The 13286-nt window shown below is 41.4% G+C and overlaps 1 protein-coding gene across 3 annotated transcripts in view; it reads left to right on the plus strand.

The window, feature by feature from the left end:
• EBF2 (EBF transcription factor 2) overlaps positions 1 to 13286 on the plus strand; it is a 186990-nt gene that overhangs the window by 116866 nt on the left and 56838 nt on the right. The window lies entirely within an intron of this gene.

Raw genomic sequence — 13286 nt, forward strand, 5'->3', positions numbered from 1 at the left:
AGATCTGCCTTTCTCCCAGCGTGGCTGTGCGACCTTCCGTGCTTCTTCCCCAGGGAGCTGTGGCCATTGCTTTCCCATGCTCCTGGACCCAGTCCTACTGCTCGCTTGAGTCCTGGCAGCTCCCTGAGAAAGCAGAACAGGCTCTGTGGCCTCTGAATGCAGGGCTGAGATATTTTACTTCCAGGTCAGTTGTTGACTCCCCAAGGGAAGTAATTTTTTTCTTTAATTGCTGCGTTCCATTATCTACCGCATGCGGAGAAGCCACAAACTCAACTCTAAGCTTTGGGGCAGGGAAGGCTCATATGGGTAAAGCCGAGTCTCTGGATTTTGCAGATTATTGAATATCAAGCTTATTAATTATCCACCCTTTCTTCCCCTCGTGATGCTAAAATTTTAGCCATTTATTGACTTCTCTCCCATATTCCAAAAAGAACTTGTGATGGTCCATTTGGCTTATCAGCACTTATTTCAAAGGTGTTTTGGAGGGTGAGAAAGCCAATGGCATTGAAAGCCTCAACCAAGTTTTGGGGACTAGATGCAACTCTTATATACCTTTTGTGCTACCCTGTTTTGTGTGTCTGTGTGTGTGTTGTGTCTTTTGATGCAGCAATGACATCTGTTCTGGTGAAGGAAATGAGTGGTTGAACTATTAAAGTTGAGGATGTTCGTAGATACCAAATATACTCACGACCTTTTTCTCAAGAAAGGTTTTCCTTATTTGAGGCATCGTGATTTTATGGTCTCAAGCGAATGTACTGTATAGACACATTCTACTACACTTGGCTGTGAGAACAGATCTTATTTAATGAAGGGCAGGAGTAAGTACCTTAAATCAACTCTCATCTTTAGAAATGGCCTGGACTTGTAAAACACTGCATATCATAAAAACTGGGTTAAAAGAAGAAAAACAATTTTCATTAGTTTAGAAGTTATTTGAAAAGGTAGAGTTTTGTCTAGGCTAGGTCTAGGACTTTTCAAACCTTAAAGTGGACTTAAGTTCTTGCTTTAAGCAAACTGGGACGGACATATGGATGTCACGTGAATCTTCCTCGTTTACCTTCAGACTTTCTTGTTGACCTGGGGGAAGGAAGTCCCTGTCACTCAAATCAAGGGGGAGGTTTTTATGCCTAGCCTCCATTTTTGAAAAAAAGTGGCTCCATGTCACCTTGTTCTAGGAATCCAGCATATTGAGCAACAATATGATGTGGTATGGAAGAGAAGATTAGGAAAGTAGGCTGGCCCAGGAGAAGTGCCAGGGACTGCTTCTGTTCCCGCTGAAGAGTGCTTGAATCTGGTTCCATCAGGAGACTTTTCATTGGAGCCTCTGTTTTTTAAAGAGAAAATGAAGGGAAAATCTACGGGTGCCTGGGTGGCTCAGGCAGATAAGCATTCAACTCTTGATTTTGTCTCATGTCATGATTTTCAGGGTCCTGAGATTGAGCCCTGCATCACGGAGCCCGTTTAAGATTCTCTCTTTCCCTCTGCCGCCCCCCAAAATGGGGGGAGAGGAGATACTAGTTATCTACTCATGGGTGAAGTGAGAACCGATAGGTAGTGGCCTTTGTGAGAAAACCAGAGTTAGTACAAAATGCAGTGGTATTATAGAGAATGAAGAAAAGTAGAACAGATAAAAATCTCTTCAATGCATTTAAAAGCAAGATTTCATTTTTGGTGCCAAGATTTGGACATTTCCGAAAAGTTAATGATACCCATAAAGTAAATAGAGGCTTTAGAATCAGCAAAGTTTGAATGGAAAAAAAAAAAGAAAGAAAAGAAAAGCCAATCAGAAATAATGCCTGATTTCCAGAACTTCATGTAGATATAGAGGTTGGGTTGAGATTAGACTAATGTCATCATATTCTGCTATACTGACAACACTCTGGAATATTATTAGCTTTATCTGGATGCTTTTTGTATCAAATTCTTGACCTGATTTTTGTCCCAGTTTCTCTTTTATATCATTTAGGTTTAGTGCTTCCTTTAAGAAAAAAAAAAGTTAAAAAAATTCTAATGAAAGCCGGCTGACTCTACTGTGAGTAATATAAGAAAATCTGTTTTGCTAAGGGAGTGACAGAATATTGAAATACCTGGTTTTATATTTTTATGTGGGTTTGGCAAATGCAGTCTGAAAGTGGCTAATATGATACCCGACCTGGTGTTAATAGCCAATGATAATTCCATATGTACCACCTGCTACCTGTCAGGTTACACTTTCTTTCTTTTTTCCTCTTTTGGCATGAAGGTTACATTAACTGTTAACACAGGTCTCCGTGGCTAGAGCGGATGCAAGCCGCCATACTCTTCAGATGAGGTAGCTCTCTGATGTCATTATCATCTCAGCTTTTCTTCAGTCACCCCTTCTTCCCAGCTCACCCCCTGCCCCCCACCCTGACAATTTTTATGTAGCCCTTAAGAAGCACAACATACCATCCTGAATTTGGGAATGGGGGAGAGAGAAGGAAGGCGACAGAATGAATCACAAGAATAAACTAGACATGATGTTCATGGGAGAAAATCTTCTTACTAAGAAGTAAAATTAGAGAAATTTTCTGGAATGTGTATGTGAGGGGAAAAACCCATTAGCCAAGGGTGATGTGGATTTGTTAACTAATTGCTCTACACCTTAGTGTTTAAATGCCACGAAGTCATTTCTCTTTCTCCCTAATAACTTGTCAGGAATGTCTCAAAACCTAACTCCACATGGGTCACAACTGTTTCCTCTCAGCATTCTCCCACGGGTATGTATTTTGAAATTGGCTGGGTAAAGCTGAAGAGAAGATCCAAAAAACCCAAAACCGAAACCAAATCACTTGCCTCTCCATATGTAGGGCTTGACTGGGTGACCTTCTGGCTCTTTCTATCTCTAAGCTCTGCTTCAGATAGGATGTAGCGTGCTGGGTCCATCCAACACAGTACATTAAAATGATTTTTCTTGAAAGGTAAAGACGTTATTAAGGATTTCCATGGCTATTCGCGTATTTTTTTGAAAGAGAATAATTTTAGCCTCTTATTCATATTATTATTCCAGCTGTTATGTTCCTTCTGTGTAACTACGAAAGACACAGAACGCTCCCTTTCTTTTAGGCTTTTAAGAATCCTCCTAAACTGGTTAATCTCTTCAGGTGGAAACCAAAAGCAAACGCTACGGTCTGGCTCAGAGAAACTGTCCAAATGTCTTATGTTTCCAAACTATCCAAGTAATAACATTGCTTAGCTCAGAAAAATTGTTGCACTTTTTCCAGGTGCTTTCAAAATATTTTTCTCAATCTGGTTAGTCACTGCAACGACCCCATGACATAGTTGGGGTCTAAGGTAAATGCCTCTCGGGGCAGAAGCAAAAGCTGCCCCTTGGTTCGACCCCCTGGAATCTGCTCCTGGCTGTGGCCACAGGCCTCTGAGAGGACTCCTAATTTTCATCTCAACTCCTAAGCTACCTTATGTACTTGCTTTGTGAAAAAAAAATGTTGGCTGACTAGTAACGAGGAAGTATATGGTAATGAACCTGGGAAAATCGTTTCCCGTTCTTCAGAAGAAGTTGCTATTGTGTGTAGAGTCATTGTAAAAACCTAAACTCCAGGGATAGACAGCCAGGCACATTTCAAGTGGCTCTGTTCTTTTGGCCTACCGATCTTTTGGCTGCGGATATGAGTGATTTAGCTGAGTGGGAGGGCCAAGGAGCTTTCTATTTCTCCGAAGTTTTATTTCTCGTCTCTTTGAAAGTTTGATCACTTCCCCTGCCAGAACACGCATTTCCCACTTTGTTTTTTTAGGTCTGTTCTCAGTTCCCATCACTATCTGTTAAGCTTGCCTTGGTCTTCCAGATTCCTGCTGTGACTCAAATTTTCGAGCAAGGTATCTACCCATACCTTGACTCTCCTGATCCTGGTTTATATTTTGGGCCAAAATTGAGCTTTGTGCTTGGTCGCAAAACTATACAGTTTCCCATTTTCAAGAGCACAGATGTATACGTTTCTTTGAGACTGTACTCTTCAGCATTAAAGAGGGACCCTTCATTGTAATCATTACCGAATGGATACAGTACTAATGGAACTTAATTGTTTCCACTAGATGGATCTCGGGTGTTTTTGGCAGCCAGAATGAAAATGATTCCAAATACCATCAAAGGGGCTTATAAGCACCCAGCATGCACAGAGTGTTTTGATATACAGTGGAGTGTTAATATCATTATCTCTCCTAATACAACATACGGTTACTTTAATCCTCTCCCGCCTCTGTGATCTTGGAAGATCCGACGGATAGAAGGCGAAGAATAAAACATTATATACAAGGAGACAAAGGGAGAATTAGTCCCCATCCTCTGAATGTGATTTTTTTGATTGTTTGAATGTTGGCTTCAAATATGTACCTTTATCAATACTGACTTCTGTATCTTCCACGCTAGTTTGAGTTTGTATGCGACATCAAACATACCTTTTCACACATGTTCTTTCCAGATTTTTTTTAACACTTACTTAGCAGTTTATAGAAGGAAGTGAATGATCTCCTCAAGCTGCTTACAAATTAAAAAAAAATCTGTGCTTATTAATTATGCAGGATTAGTCTAATTATAATTCAGCAAATTAATTAGCGACAGAAGGTGTTCTGAAACATTGGAGTACATTTGCATGTTAAATGGAGAGGCTAGTCTGTAATATATGTAAATTTATGCATGGCTTCATAGTTTAATTTAAAAATTTGCAGCTGCATATGGTATGGGAGCAGGTGAAAAGTCAGTTTTAGTTTAATGATGCTAACAAACATTGGATGGTGTCCTGTCTTAGCAAGAGAATGCACTCATATCTGCTAATCTATGACTCTGTCATAAGAATATAGCATTACATAGATGCTCAGACTCAAGGTCATTAGTGAGTGAACCCATAGGTGCAATACGTATAAAGCTTAAAACTGCAGAGAGAAAGCGATGTTAGGAGGGACCCAAACTCTGAACTTTGTTGGTCACTTTATCCAATAGTGCATATTGAGTCAGTCCGCCTTAGTTTCGGGAAAGTAACATTCTAGCTTGTGTAAAAAGGGATGTCTTTTGTCTGACTGTTATCTACTCTGGCAGGTATAAAAGAGTTGTCCAACCTTGATTCCCTTTCCAAATATTCACATTTGCACTTCATTTCAATTTCCTGGAGCCGTGGGAAAGTTATTACCAAGTTATGAATTAATGGTAGGGTAGAGAGTTTTACACATTGGCCTCAACCATCTGGCAAAACAGTAAAACCAGCGGACCAGGCAGCAGCAAAGGGCTCTTGGTGTAATTGGTGTTCACTGCTCAGCCTAGCATAGATGAGCTTCACAGGGAGGGCAGAGCGCCGGCAGGGGGAGGGGAAGGCTGCACAAGGGGAGAAGGGGCGCTAAGGAAATAGGACGGTAAGGACCCATTAAGCTGATGGCTGGCTAATAACTTCATTTCTCTCCTTCACCCGAGTAGTCGTGGCATTAGAAAGGGAAATAGATTTGTATTCCAATTCGGAAGTCTCACGGAAAGATGCTTCCTGAAGTCAATCGGTAACATGCTCCGTTTTCCTCTGTCTTTTTTCCTTTTCTTGATCAGAAGAGAGAGGAAGGGATAGGGCCAAAGAGAGGATTTGGGTTAAAAACAAAACAAAACAAAACAAAACAAAACAAACAAAAAAAGGAAACGACGTAACTGCACACATTGCAAAGAGCCCTCCAAAGACATTTTACGGGAACAATTGGAATTACAAACATGCTCTTCGTCTTGTATTTCATTCCAATTCGAGCCCAAAGAGTTCAATTATTATTTTCATTAATGGTGTCAGATTTTCATCCGAGTGCAAAAACAAGGACTTTTCCTTGGAGATTTTTTTCCTACCAACCTCATGTGGCCAAGTAATGGAATTCAAGAGAGTGAAGATGTCTGCCTGACTACAGAAGAAAAAAAAAATCCCAACATATAACCCCAGGTCCTCAGAAACTATAGTGGGTTACTGGTCAGAAGTAAGCGGAGAATCAAAGTGGCCCCTTGTTTATGCACCTCAGCGATGGTTGCTAGTCAATTGTTTGCCACTTGAGCTATGGGAGACTTTCACTTCAGAAGAAATCATGAAACGAAGTCCGTCAATAAAGAATCAGAATTACACAGTGGGGGCAGCTGCTCCCTCCCGGTGCCTGAATGAATACAGCAGATCCACTCCTGGGGCAGCGTGTTTGGTAACGAAGGATCTGCTGCTGCACTGAAATGCCACTTCCAGGAGCTTGTAATTGGAGCGAATGCCGAACAGAATATGATTTGATGGGGCCTGCTGCCAGTTAGGAACCGACTGATTTTGTCTGACCACAGCTTACTGAAAACAGTGACAAGGATCTTGACCCACCGTCTTCTGCTGTTCCTCTTTTCCTGCAATCTAATAGATTTAATGGCATCGTCTTTTTTTCTTTGGAAAATGTCTCTCCCTAAAAATCAAGGGAAGAGGTTTAATATTGGACAGAAACAATGCAGAGAGAACCAGATTTGAATTTATGGCAACTCCCTCTGGTATAATTTTGTTTGGAAAATGAGCCATTTTAAAAGGTGGTGGGGAAGAAGGGGCAGTGTAGGGGAGGGTGGCAGGAGCATGCCTAGCAAAAAGTGAGGGAGCGAACTTACTATGCCCCAGGTGTTTACCCAAACACTGCGCGGGTAACTAATCCTTACTAATGGCCTAGAGGATCATGTTACAGGAGGAAGAAACTAAAGGTCCCTAATTTTTACCCTAAATACTAAGCAAGCAAATAATAATAATAATTAATAATAATAATAATAGTAATGCAGAAGCCTCGTCATCATGTGGAAATGACTTGGTAGGGACGCCCCAATGAGCTGCCACCTAGAAGAATGCTGCCAAAGAAATTAACTTGCTGGTCTATTTAAAAATGTCCGAAGGAGGAGAGTCTCCTCTCTCCCTTGGGTAATGCTTTCAAAATTTAGCTTGGTGACTTGACTCTCAAAAAATGTTTTCCAAGACTTAATTCAACTTCTTAGGTTACACATTTGACTTCTAGCCTTTTTTCTCCGTCGTCTTGATGGACAAATGGCTTTGAATCTTCCTCATCCACTCAGGGCAATCTCTTGACATTCTTTTTGTAGAGGGCTGCAACTCCTTGGGCCCTGTCGTCTTTGGACCAGGTGGGTTCTTGAGATGGTCTGTTCTCTGATATCTGATAGACTTGCTTATCTTCCTCCACACACTCCAAACTAGCCACCACATTTTTAGAGAACGCGGGCCCTGATAGGAATGATAGACATTTTTGTTTGCTTGCTTGTTTTGTTTTGCGACATGAAGAATGATTTCACTCTCATTTCCAGAGAGTATGATGAAGGACGAGACATGCTCCCCCATGTGGATCAATGAGGCCGTAGCTCCCGAAACAAAGAGCTGCTTGGCATTGGTCCTACCTTTTTGTCCAAAAGAAGCATGGCCAAGCTCCCACCAGAGGAAGGTTCTCTTAAGAGTCAGACAAAGCAGAGTTCCCCTCCAAGCTCTTCCACTTGTTAGCTGTTTGACCTCGGGCAAGGAAGCTAACCTGTCTGAGTCTTGTGTATTTCCTCCATAAAATGGAGATGTTGATTCTCCTACCCTCAGATGAGGGTGGATGAAACAAAATCCCACATGGCACATAATAAGAAGTCGAGGAAGGTGGGTTGTTTCTTTGTTGTTATTATAATCATCATCATAATTTGTCTTTTAGCCATTGGGAGTTAGAGACAGTGAGTGTAGTTGTAAGTAGGAAGATTTAGTGCTTCAAAATTTTCTGTAAACTTACATTTTTCGGATCTGAGATGGCCTTTCATTGACATAGTCTAAGTGAATAAGCTTTAATGGTCATAAAACTCTTCCATAGGAATGTCTGTGGAGATTAAAGATTCTGTGCCTACTCTGTTCATGTATTTATGTTTACATTTTAAGGGATTGTTTAAATAAATGGATTACATGGAAAATCAGCTTATAAAAATGAGTATTTGATTAAAGTCTAAAGAAGCCAGTCAGTCAAAATTTTTAAATCATCTCCCCTTTCCATGGATCTTCTTGATCCTTGTGCTGGCCATCATTTTACCAAGCAGATTGAAAGTATGAAGCATTCCCAGATGCCCCATTGTCACGTTTTTAAGGCGTAGCAAGAGCCAATGGGGTGTTTGACCTCCCAGAGTCTCTTAATTTTTGTGGACTTCAATGAGAGTCTTCACAAAGCCCTTAAAGCTTCAGGGCCCTTTCTTACTGGGGCTGACACCTAAACAATCAGTAAGGCGTATCATCTTCAACCCAAGCATGGGGCCCACTGCAGCCCTTCACCTTACTTTGGCTGCCTGGATTTGGAATCTCTTAGAGGCTTTTGGTAGAGGAAAATGTATTCTTTCTGTTGTAGGAAGGTTCAAAGGGGATATCACAGTTAAGACCTACATTAAAGCTGGAACATTATTATCATGTTTTTTACTGGTCTTAAGTGGAAACCCCACAGTTAGGGGTTTCCGTACCTTATAAAGCAGGGTGAGCTGCCATGTTGGCTGTCCTGAGTGAGAAAATGGCCCCAGGGGTGTAGCCATTCTGTGCGGGACCCCTCACTCTGCCTAGTCCCCATAGGATGTAAGCTTGACAGGGCCCTAGGAGAGGAGAGGCAGCTGCCCATTTCTTTCAAATATGATTTTATGATCCAGCCTATCCCAGATAGTTTTTAGAAATGATAATTTGATAGTTCTTAGAAATGGTATGAGTGTTTTAAGGGAAAGGAGTTATCTTTTTTTTCAGAGGCACGCGCAAACAGTGGAAGCCAACTGTATTTTTATTTATTGGACTCTAGAAAAGGAGGGTTAGTAGTTAATCCAATAAAATGTGTCTTCCTCAAAAATCAATGGACTTAGGCCTTTAAACACCTACACGGTTTGTGAGGCTGTATCAAGTCTATATATGGCTCGGACTTCAGTGGGCCAGCCTGCTTATGTGACCATCACAGCAGAGAGAGAGAGACAGAGAGAGAGACAGAGAGATAGCACCCCCTGCTCTTGGCTTTTGGAGAGTATGGGGGTGTTCTCATCTTCATGGTGTGTAACATGTGACCATGGCATTGCGGAAATTATTCCTACAGTAGGCAGAATTAGATTTTTTTTTAAGGGAATAAGTTTTAAAGTGAAAGGTATTTTACATATTATTTTGCATAGACTAAGGTTCTGCCTAATGGTAGCTGGTACTAGCGCTAAGTTCACATTCTTTGATACACATCCCTGTCTAATCTTTTTCTCAAAAGAATCTTTCATGCTTTCCCATAGTGCTTTCCTCAACACTTTTTGTATTGCAATTTTTTAGAAGGCACTATATCTTGGATTTCAAACGGGAGATGAATTGAATAACCTCTACCACAAATTTGGACAAAATTATGCTGGGTTTTGTACTAGTCAGATCATTGGTTATAATTTTGGAATTTGGCATGAATACTAAGTACTTGCCCTTCCTTTGATTTAGAGACAACCCCCCTCCCCACTTGCCCCACCTCTGGACCTTGACTTTGCTCCTTATCTGTGCAACTAGTTTGAATCTCAGATTCTGTTTGGGAAGGGCTCAGGACACGTCTAGACCCAATCTAGGAACTTTCATTCTATTCTTGAACAGTGCTGTGTGTTCCAATATTCCAGAGATTGGGAGAGAAAGAGATTTCTGGGTGGCTGGGCAGTCCCCTGAGATCTTAGACCCATATTCACGGGTCTTCAGATTCCTCTCAGAATCTGAAGAAGTGTATTTTGAATAGTTTGGTTGTGTGCTCCACGGGAGGAAAGATTTGGTCAATCTTATTTGCCATGGTGTCTGAACCTTCGTGGAACATACTATATACTTCATAATTGATCAAATGGGTAAATAAATGAATTCAGCAAGGATTTTCATTAGTAGGCATTTACTTCCATGCAACTATCTTTGACCTAGTGTTTTCCTCTTGGAATGCTATAGTCCTTTCACTCTTCAAGAAACCAGAATCCTTCACGTTGTTCTTTTTCTTTCCCTCCTCCCTCCCTCCCTCCTTCTCACCCTCCATCTCTCTTCTCTTCTTCCCTTCTCTTCTTCCCTTTTCTTTCTTCCCTTCTCTTTCTTTCTTTCTTTCTTTCTTTCTTTCTTTCTTTCTTTCTTTCTTTCTTTCTTTCAGACCATTTTCTGAAATTTTTAAAACAGCTATATTGAGACATAATTTACATAGTATAAAGTTCACTTATTTAAAGTGTACAGTTCAATGGCTTTTAATATATTCACAGAGTTCTGCAACTGTCACCACAATCTAATTGGTTCAGGAAATATAGACTGCCAGATGGAGCTTGCTGTGAGAAAGACCCAGGTTCAAATCCTTGTTTCTGCCATGTACAAGCTGTGTGATCTTGGCAAAATTCTTAAATTTTTGGTGACTTTGTTCTTCCCAGCTGTGAAATGATTCATTAGTCATAAAGTTGTTGTAAGAAAAAAATGACACATTGTATGTGAAACACCTGCACCTAGCCTCAGGGTATGGCACAGAGTAGACACTTGGCAAACTTTTTTTCCTTCTCTTCTGTGACCCCTATACCATTCAGCGACTGGACCAAAACACAGGATGGTGAGCAGGGACAGAGATGGCTCTGATCGGTGATGTTCCTGAGCCACCTTCTCCTGTCTCAGAAGCATGTGGAAGGGAGCCTATAACAATGGTCACCCAACATTTTGCCTGTCCAAGCCCCGGGGAACTGCCTGCTCTGACCAAGGCATCACCCAAGATGCCCCACTGTCCACCGATCAGCTGTCCTGCTTATTTTTCCCCCACTATCTTTGACCTATCTCTCAGAAAACCCTGCACACACCCCACTTAGACTGCAGTAAATCGTGGTCTTTTTGTCTTCAGTGGTTTTTTCCGTCGGTGTAGCCATTTCTGGAGGGCTCTCAACTCCACATACTTTTCTTTGCCATCATAGAATATTAATGTTGGAAGAACCGTAGAGATAAGCCATTAAACCCAGTTGAACAAACTGAGGTCCAGAAAAGTGAGCTAACTTGGTTACATAGTTGGCGCAGGTCGAGACTAGAATACTGTCAGCATGTCATAAATATCTGTGCAATGAAGAAATGCCATTGGGTACATTACATCACCTCAGCTGACCTAGGAACCAGGTTGCAATGTGCTGGCTTGAGTTCACATTTTGATCCCACTTCTCCAGTCCTCTGTATCTAGAGAAAAGGATAACCCTGTCATTGTTGGTGGTCACTCCTAAGAAATGAAATCAGAAGGCTTGCAAAGTATACTGGGCTAAGTGGTTATAATATTTATGTAGTCAACACTGTTTGGAGAAAGTGGAAATAACAGCTTCCATCCTGATGAGAATCTGCACATTTGGTCTGAATCTTGCAATTCATTTGGGTTTCCCGTTTCTGAGTGCAGAGCGCTGACATTTTCCAGGCAGCTCTGGCTTCATAGGGATCCGGACCCAGGGGATTTGTTCCCTGCAAGTCACCCTGTGGTTAATGGATGGTATAGTTAGTAAAGGGTTCTGTATCAAGCCCCTGAGCATGGTGGGTGGAGGGAGGTGGAAGACAGCAGTAAAAGGGAGAGAAAAAATTGGAGGTAGCAGTAAACCCCCAGGATTCCTTTAAATTAATTTTTAGGTTCACACAAAAACTATCCAGGCCGTAATTTCTGGAGCTAGCCATTTAGAAGCTGCTATGCCTTCTTTTAGGAAGCAATATACAATGTAAGAGAATTTTTCTCTCTCTCCCCACGTATCCCACCCTCCTCCACCCTTCTCCTCCCCTTTGTGAACAGAAGGTTATATGCTCAGTGTGCAGGGGCTGGGCACGTTACAGACTCAGATCCCACGCCAACAAAAGAGTCAAAACTTTCCATCCAAAGAATTGATAAGGGTCCTAACTGAAACTGAATCAAGCCTTTCAGCAGACCCCTTGTTTCCCTAAATCAATTTGATTTCATGTAAATACGTATTTCTTCTGCACTTTTCCACCTACCACACCATGCATATAATAACGCCTTCTCAAACATTAATGTGTTCGCCAGATACATTTTAGAGAAAGGGTCGGGTAGGTAAGGGGAAGTATCACCCACAGAGAGTGCATTATAAGGAGCTCAGTCGAAGGAAAACTTTCCCCAAATCAAGCACTGGGAAGAAGAAGCACTCGATTTAGTTTAAGGAGGGGAAAAGGTGTAAATCACGCTTGGGGGTATTGGAGGGCAGATGTGGTGTGGGAGTGGGGGCTATTGTTTGGGAGGAGACTCAAGTGAGGAAAAAACAAGTTTTAAGCATATCATGAGAGCATCTCCGTGCATTGTGAGTGGCGGTAGCCGCCTCTCCTGTGAAAGTACAAGTGCGAGAACGTTTCCCCTTACAAAAATAAAATGTTTGCGTGCTGATCAACCTCTGATTGCTACCGGCAGACGTTTCACTGCACTTTAGGAAGCGAAGGCGGGTTGTGAATTTGAACGCTGCATAAAGCAGTGCGGAGCAAAAGGAAAAAAAAAAAAAGGCAGCATGGAGCATTTTGTCTGTCCTGTCACTCCGGACGTAGCTCGGGCAAAGACCCTGATACCTTCACGGCACAAGAAGTCGTGCCTAACCTCCCGGCCCAGCCAAGATGAAGAGAGAGAAGTGAAAAGCAGATGTTATAACATCATGAAAAAAATTTTAGCTGTTATTTCCAAATTCACACCCCACCTTTATTCATAGATAGGGGTCAGGGGCACTTGGCCAAATATTTTTTAGCAAATCTAGAGTAAAAGAGACTGAAATACAGAAACCAGTTTGAAGAACACGGTTCCCATTCTCTCCTCCTTGATCATTCACTGTTTATCTTTCCATCAGGTTTTTTTTTTTTTTAAGTGCTAAATACAATTAACTGGAGCGCTCTCTAATTCTTTTGTGTGATTCTTAAAAAAATAAAAATAAACAGAAGGTCACCATGAGAGCATCTCACCAGCCATTGCTTTAAAATAGAATTTTTGGAAGCATTGTTGATTTCTACTTATTTTTGTTGGTAAATCCTGGGGAAAAAATGTATATCTTTTCCTTTAAAGTTCTAATTCAAGGCATGGATGTGAGAGTTCTGGAGGGACTTTGGGACTGCGGTAAAATTTCGTTGTCATAGTAACAGAAAGGGAAATAGGCCTAGCTCACCTGGGACTTTAACACTGCAAAAGCTGGATTTTTTTTTTTTTTTAAGGAAAAGGACTCTGCAAGTGAGATAAATGAAAAACTTATTGTGTTTTGAAACAAAATCCTATGCCTTAAAATAGGTAAATGGCTGAAAAGGCCACCTCTG

The sequence above is a fragment of the Ursus arctos genome, unplaced genomic scaffold (assembly GCF_023065955.2).
Source record: "Ursus arctos isolate Adak ecotype North America unplaced genomic scaffold, UrsArc2.0 scaffold_11, whole genome shotgun sequence".
NCBI classification, from domain to species: Eukaryota; Metazoa; Chordata; class Mammalia; order Carnivora; family Ursidae; genus Ursus; species Ursus arctos.